At 44.3% G+C, this 8,525-nt stretch overlaps 1 long non-coding RNA gene across 1 annotated transcript; it reads right to left on the minus strand.

Annotated features, from left to right (window-relative positions):
* Positions 1 to 4,758: 4,758 nt before the first annotated feature.
* LOC106605272 (uncharacterized) lies at positions 4,759 to 7,820 on the minus strand. The gene is made up of 3 exons (XR_014379070.1): positions 7,244 to 7,820; positions 6,148 to 6,873; positions 4,759 to 5,790 (listed from the first exon to the last, which is right to left on the minus strand). It is a non-coding gene; the product is annotated as an uncharacterized LOC106605272 (long non-coding RNA).
* Positions 7,821 to 8,525: the final 705 nt, after the last annotated feature.

Raw genomic sequence — 8,525 nt, forward strand, 5'->3', positions numbered from 1 at the left:
TAGACAAGGCTGCCCCCCCTTATCATTGTGCCGATGTCTCTCTAGGCCTGATCCGTGCACATATTGACCAGACTCTGCTCAAAGGTTGTTGCCTGATAGAGTCTAAACTCATCTCCACCAGATCAACAAGGGCTCCCTCAGGAATAATGCAGGGAAAGTGTGTCATGAAAAAGTTGAGGGATGAGAACTTGTCAGCGACCACTGCATGCCGGAAGAGCACATCTCCAAATGGAGTCTACAGCAGCATGTAGTCTACAGCAGAAGAAAATACGTTTCTGACATCTGCATAGAAGGTCTTCAGATCCAGCTTGCCTTGGCCCCCAGGTTTAGTCTCTATAGTAGAGGAAAGCTTGCCACCTCTCAAACAGGGCCAATCACTAGGGCCAGCTCACAAGTATTGGCTTTTTAGACAAGGTCCCTAAATCAACACTAAAAGCTAAATAATTTTGAAAACAAAAACAAGAACAAAGATCGCATCGACACAGACCGCAAACTGGCAACACAATGCTTAAGTAGGCTACCGGAAAGGGAATCTGAACACTGTACGCTAAAAGATTCAGGTGTTTCAGCCTATGTAAAGGTGCCTATTTTATTTCTTTGCAGCGCATACATAATTTCTATCCAACTGGCCCCTCCGTCGTGACGTAACCTGAACGCCCATCTGCGGCCCGCTAATCGTTAGCTGTCTTATCGGCTGCTATCTGAATAGGTCTATCGGACAATTTTCTTGGGCCACTATAACTATAACTATTTTGCCAATTAGACTGGTCCCCCCTACCACACGGAACCCCACTAATCTACAGACGGAAACGCACGAGGTGGCTAAAAACAGACCTCCCTCCATCTTCCACCAGCTTGCTACCTATGGCCCGGCTAGCTGTCTGAATCTCACTGGACCCTTTGATCACTCAGCTAAGCATGCCTCTCCTTAATGTCAATATGCCTTGTCCATTGCTGTTCTGGTTAGTGTTTATTGGCTTATTTCACTGTAGAGCCTCTAGCCCTGCTCATTATACCTTATCCAACCTTTCAGTTCCACCACCCACACATGATATGACATCTTCTGGTTTCAATAATGTTTCTAGAGACAATATCTCTCTCATCATCACTCAATGCCTAGGTTTACCTCCACTGTATTCACATCCTACCATACCTTTGTCTGTACATTATACCTTGAAGCTATTTTATCGCCCCCAGAAACCTGCTCCTTTTACTCTCTATTCTGGACGTCATAGACGACCAATTCTCATAGCTTTTAGCCATACCCTTCTCCTACTCCTCTTCTGTTCCTCTGGTGATGTAGAGGTGAATCCAGGCCCTGCAGTGCCTAGCTCCACTCCTATTCCCCAGGCGCTCTCTTTTGATGACTTCTGTAACCGTAATAGCCTTGGTTTCATGCATGTTAACATTTGAAGCCTTCTCCCTAAGTTTGCTATATTCACTGCTTTAGCACACTCTGCCAACCCGGATGTCCTGGCCGTGTCTGAAAGATACAAGAGATACAACTACCAAAGGGGGCGGTGTTGCAATCTACTGCAAAGATAGCCTGCAGAGTTCTGTCCTACTATCCAGGTCTGTACCCAAACAATTTGAACTTCTACTTTTAAAAATCCATCTCTCTAAAAACAAGTCTCTCACCGTTGCCGCCTGCTATAGACCACCCTCTGCCCCCAGCTGTGCTCTGGACACCATATGTAAACTGATTTCCCCCCATCTATCTTCAGAGCTCGTGCTGCTAGGTGACCTAAACTGGTACATGCTTAACACCCCAGCCATCCTACAATCTAAGCTTGATGCCCTCAATCTCACACAAATTATCAATGAACCTACCAGGTACCACCCCAAAGCCGTAAACACAGGCACCCTCATAGATATCATCCTAACGAACTTGCCCTCTAAATACACCTCTGCTGTTTTCAACCAAGATCTCAGCGATCACTGCCTCATTGCCTGCATCCGTAATGGGTCAGCGGTCAAACAACCTCCACTCATCACTGTCAAACACTCCCTGAAACATTTCAGCTAGCAAGCCTTTCTAATCGACCTGGCCCGGGTATCCTGGAAAGATATTGACCTCCCTGTCAGTAGAGGATGTCTGGTTATTTTTTTTAAATCCCTTCCTCACCATCTTAAATAAGCATGCCCCATTCAAGAAATTTAGAACCAGGAACAGATATAGCCCTTGGTTCTCTCCAGACCTGACTGCCCTTAACCAACACAAAAACTTCCTGTGGCATTCTGCATTAGCATCGAACAGCCCCCGTGATATGCAACTTTTCAGGGAAGTTAGAAAACAATATATACAGGCAGTTAGAAAAGCCAAGGCAAGCTTTTTCAAGCAGAAATTTGCTTCCTGCAACACAAATTCAAAAAAGTTCTGGGACACTAAAGTCCATGGAGAATAGGAACACCTCCTCCCAGCTGCCCACTGCACTGAGGATAGGAAACTCTGTCACCTTTGATAAATCCACTATAATTGAGAATTTCAATAAGCATTTTTCTACGGCTGGCCATGCTTTCCACCTGGCTACCCCTACCGTGGTCAACAGCACTGCACCCCCCACAGCTACTCGCCCAAGCCTTCCCCATTTCTCCTTCTCCCAAATCCAGTCAGCTGATGTTCTGAAAGAGCGGCAAAATCTGGACCCCTACAAATCAGTCGGGCTAGACAATCTGGACCCTTTCTTTCTAAAAATGATCTGCCGAAATTGTTGCAACCCCTATTAGTAGCCTGTTCAACCTCTCTTTCGTGTTGTCTGAGATTCCAAAAGATTGGAAAGCAGCTGCTGTCATCCCCCTCTTCAAAGTAGGGGACACTCTTGACCCAAACTGCTACAGACCTATATCTATCCTACCCTGCCTTTCTAAGGTCTTCGAAAGCCAAGTCAACAAACAGATTACCGACCATTTCGAATCCCACCGCACCTTCTCCGCTATGCAATCTGGTTTCAGAGCTGGTCATGGGTGCACCTCAGCCACGCTCAAGGTCCTAAACGATATCGTAACTGCCATCGATAAGAAACAATACTGTGCTGCTGTATTCATTGACCTGGCCAAGGCTTTCGACTCTGTCAATCACCACATCCTCATCGGCAGACTCAATAGCCTTGGTTTCTCAAATGATTGCCTCGCCTGGTTCACCAACTACTTCTCTGATAGAGTTCAATGTGTCAAATCGGATGGCCTGTTGTCCGGGCCTCTGGTAGTCTCTATGGGGGTGCCACAGGGTTCAATTCTTGGGCCAACTCTTTTCTCTGTATACATAAATGATGTCGCTCTTGCTGCTGGTGAGTCTCTGATCCACCTCTACGCAGACGACACCATTCTGTATACTTCTGGCCCTTCTTTGGACTATGTGTTAACAACCTGCCAGACGAGCTTCAAAGCCATACAACTCTCCTTCCGTGGCCTCCAACTGCTCTTAAATACAAGTAAAACTAAATGCATGCTCTTCAACCGATCGCTGCCTGCACCTGCCCGCCCGTCCAGCATCACTACTCTGGACGGTTCTGATTTAGAATATGTGGACAACTACAAATACCTAGGTGTCTGGTTAGACTGTAAACTCTCCTTCCAGACTCACATCAAACATCTCCAATCCAATGTTAAATCTAGAATTGGCTTCCTATTTCACAACAAAGCATCCTTCACTCATGCTGCCAAACATACCCTCGTAAAACTGACCATCCTACCGATCCTCGACTTCGCGACGATGTCATTTACAAAATAGCCTCCAATACCCTACTCAATAAATTGGATGCAGTCTATCACAGTGCCGTCCGTTTTGTCACCAAAGCCCCAAAGACTACCCACCACTGCGACCTGTACACTCTCGTTGGTTGGCCCTCGCTTCATACTCGTCGCCAAACCCACTGGCTCCAAGTCATCTACAAGACCCTGCTAGGTAAAGTCCCCCCTTATCTCAGCTCGCTGGTCACCATAGCAGCACTCACCTGTAGCACGCGCTCCAGCAGGTATATTTCACTGGTCACCCCCAAAGCCAATTCCTCCTTCGGCCGCCTCTCCTTCCAGTTCTCTGCTGCCAGTCGCTGGAACGAACTACACAAATCTCTGAAAATGGAAACACTTATCTCCCTCACTAGCTTTAAGCACCAGCTGTCAGAGCAGCTCACAGATTACTGCACCTGTACATAGCCCATCTATAATTTAGCCCAAAGAACTCCCTCTTCCCCCACTGTATTTATTTATTTTGCTCCTTTGCACCCCATTATTTCTATTTCTACTTTGCACTTTCTTCCACTGCAAATCTACCATTCCAGTGTTTTACTTGCTATATTGTATTTACTTCGCCACCATGGCCTTTTTTTTGCCTTTACCTCCCTTATCTCACCTCATTTGCTCACATTGTATATAGACTTATTTTTCTACTGTATTGTTGACTGTATGTTTGTTTTACTCCATGTGTAACTCTGTGTTGTTGTATGTGTCAAACTGCTTTGCTTTATCTTGGCCAGGTCGCAATTGTAAATGAGAACTTGTTCTCAACTTGCCTACCTTGTTAAGGTTATACAACATACAGTTAGTATGATAACAAAGGGAAAGGGTAACCTAGGGTCCATACAAATAGTACAGTTTACCACCATGTTCACTGGCCTGACAAAATACAGGTGGGAAAAAAACTAAATAGGAAGAGAATGTGTTTTTACTTTCATCTTGTCTTAGATCTGCAAAGGTGTAGGGAAGAAATAAGCAGATTAAGTCTAAATGAGATATTAATAAACAACTGAAACAACTAACTATGAAAACATTATAATTTAATAAGTATTCAAGTACAGGAAAGAACATGACAGGTATGTGTGTTGTAAAAATGTTTTAAAAAATAAAACAATTGAAAGGTGTGTGTGCGTGTAAAAAATAAATAAAATGAATGTGTAGCCTGTAATCTGTAAGAGAACAACAAAAGCATGTATTTTTGGCACAACTGCAGACAGATACAGGGACTACTCATAAAGCCTAGACGTAGTAGGGGAACTGCAGACAGATACAGGGACTACTCATAAAGCCTAGACGTAGTAGGGGAACTGCAGACAGATACAGGGACTACTCATAAAGCCTAGACGTAGTAGGGTAACTGCAGACCGATACAGGGACTCTACTCATAAAGCCTAGACATAGTAGAGGAACTGCAGACAGATACAGGGACTACTCATAAAGCCTAGACGTAGTAGGGGAACTGCAGACAGATACAGGGACTACTCATAAAGCCTAGACGTAGTAGGGGAACTGCAGACAGATACAGGGACTACTCATAAAGCCTAGACGCGGTAGGGGAACTTCATACATGGCCATAAAGAGCGAGAGGGCAGGGCACTGGAGATCTGAGGTACAGAGAGGAGTGGAGGAGAGATGTGTGTGTGTCTCTGAAAAAAAGAATAATAATAGGTAGCGATAACACAGCTAAACAAACAAATGGCCCCTGGACGTCATGGACCAGTCGATGGAACATAACTTCACAAAAAGTTTCAACACCCTGGTTTTCAAGTGGTTTTAAATGAAATAAATATATTGACCTTTAGTCTCGTAAGAGACCAACAAGAGCATCTGTGAATTCTCCGGTGTATGAGTTTCAATTCAGAAATCTATGTAACACTAATAATGAATGCTATCCTAAGACTTTATAAACAAATTACTTTATGAATTGACTGAATTTAAACGGAACTGACGTGTGTGAAAAGAAAGGTACAATGAGGGAGGTCAAAACAACAACAAGACAACTCCTCTCCTCTTCCTGTCCTTCCTGTGAGCTGGTCGGCTAAATGGACTCCATCTCTGGAAGGAAAGAGAAAAACAACACATACAAGCTTAACATAACTAAATACTGCTTGTATAGTGTAGTTAGAGGCATAAATATTGGAACAGTGCAGTAAAGTTGGTATTACTTGCTGTTTACTCATGGAATTTGTATTTCAGATCAAAAGATGAATATGACAGGAAAATATTTAGACAGCAAACTGTTGTTTTGGGATATTTTCTAACCTAGAAACAACAGCTATACATTTGCCTCGTTACTACTTTGATCTGAAATACCAATTAGCCTACATGAGTATACTGTAAAAATGACCTACTTTACTTCACTGTCGCAACACTTATGACACTACCTATGATGTGGAGAAAAACAAAACGTACCATTGAACTCGGCTTCGAAAAGCAGCTGATACATTTTAACCTTGACTGCTGCTTTTCTTTGCTGAGGCAGCCTCTTCAGTGTTGGCACTAGGCTCATGGCAAAGAGGGTCTATTCATCCTCCTTCCTGTGAGCATCAGGTTGGGCTGCATCCCTCTCGACGGCTTGGAGGAGCCTCTGCTGAAATGAGTTGAGTGGATCTGGGGGCTGGAACCTCCGATGACGCCTGGTGTGACGTTGTTCCTCTTCGTTTCTCTCTCTGTTTCTCTCCTTGTTTGTCTCCACGGCCACATCCTGTTCAACGAGGTCCTCAGTGGTCACTTCCATGAGGTTCATAATAATCTCAGCTGGTCCGAGATCCAGAGGTGCTTCCTCCATTTCATCATCTTCCATGGCTGCACCGGTGGTGGTCATACTTGTGGATGATGTAGACGTTGTAGAGGGTCTTGCTGCACCGGTGGAGGCGATGGTCGCACTTGTAGATGACGTTGAGGGTCTTGATGCACCGGTGGCGACAACACTTGTGGATGACGTAGTAGAGGGTCTGGCTGTACAATTGCCACTCGTTGCCATAGGCACAATAAATGGATCCAGAAAAGAAAGAATGTGGCAGAAGTGCCAAGGCTGCTGGCCTGAAGCTGCTGACCCAGACCTCTCCTCTTTCTCTGCCCTTCTCTCTCTCTGATACCTGTCCCTGAGTACTCTCCACTTCCTCCTACAGTCTTCTTCTACATAGACATGAACATGATAAGCCAAACCATTACCTAGCATAACTATAGTTATTAGATAGGTATCATGAATATGTCACCTACTGTACACACAGACACACACGGTTATCTGACCAAATTATCAGGGGGAACAGTAGTATCTACCATTTCTATTACTATTTATCTGACATACACACTCACACTCTTTCAAACATGATTATTTTGGAAAGTTATCAGGGGTAGTAACTAGCATAATTTATATGACTATTTCTTTCACACACACACACACACACACACACACACACACACACACACACACCTCATTGGCTAGGTTAGCTAACTAGCTAACGTTTACTAGCCATATCTAGCACAAGCTCACTACTAAACTGACCTGGCAATCCTACTATCGTGGACACTTGTCTCCAAACAGCATTTTTTGTGTTTATGTCCCTGTAGCTGTCAGCAGTTGTGTCAAAAAGACACGGTTTTGAGGATACTGCGAAAATGATTATCTCCATGTGTCCAACCGCATGCGACCATCTGCAAAAGATACCTGCATCAGTATATCAGTATAGTTGCCTAGCTGCGCAAAATGTTATGCAGCAGTGATGCAATGACACAGTCGGTGTGTTCGAAGCGTAAAGAAATCAACGCAGCGATAGCAAAATTCATAGCGGCGGATATGAGACCCTTCTTTGTGGCAGAGAATGCGTGGTTCAGAAACAAGTGGTTGAGCTACACTATTCCTTCCCGTACACATTTTGCCCAGACATTAATACCTGCCTTATACAAAAGAACAACTTGAGAGCGAGTTGTCAGAAACGCAGTCTGTCGCTCTAACAACAGACAGCTGGACGTCTAGATCTACAGAGAGCTACCTTACTGTAACGGCTCATTTCATTACGGCGAAGTGGGAGATAAAAAGCCATGTCCTTCAAACACGTCCCCTTGAGAGGAGTCACACCAGTGTAAACTTGGGGGAGAGCAAAGGGAAGTAGTTGCAGTGTGGAAGTAGGAGAGGGATAATGTAATGATTCCTGTGACCACTGACAACGCTAGAAATATTGTAAATGCACTAGCTGGATTGGGGCCACAGATAGGATGCTTTGCTCACGTTATTAATCTAGCATCTCAAAAAGCAATGTCAATTAATCCAATCTCTCGCCTCCTAGCAAAGATCAGGAAGGGGCTATTCTTTCATAAAAGCACAACTGCTGCACATGTTTGCAAGACAAAACAGGAGATGCTGGAGCTGCCAAACCACAAACTAATCCAAGATGTCCCTACAAGATGGAATTCAAGCCATGACATGTTTGAGAGATATCTTGAGCAGAAAGTTGCGGTGTATTCTACATTGACTGATCAAGCTGTGAGAAAGAATATCAAAGATATTGTAACTTTTTCTGAAAAAGACATAAGACTAGCAGAGGAAGTTGTGTGCAAAATCAAAGTGTGCAAACCTCTCAAAACAGTCACAACACTAATATGCACTGAGAGCATTCCATCAGTTTCCATGGTCCTGCCTATGAAAACAATGATCCTGAAATCAATGGTGGCACCCGCAGTTGTCAAGGGATGTCAAGACTGCTCTCAGAGTAAACCTGGAGCCTAGATATGCTGACCCTGGTGTCCAAAACTTCTTACACAAGAGCACTGCTTTGGACCCCCGGTTC

Source organism: Salmo salar, chromosome 01, assembly GCF_965601325.2.
Source record: "Salmo salar chromosome 01, fSalSal1, whole genome shotgun sequence".
NCBI lineage: Eukaryota > Metazoa > Chordata > Actinopteri > Salmoniformes > Salmonidae > Salmo > Salmo salar.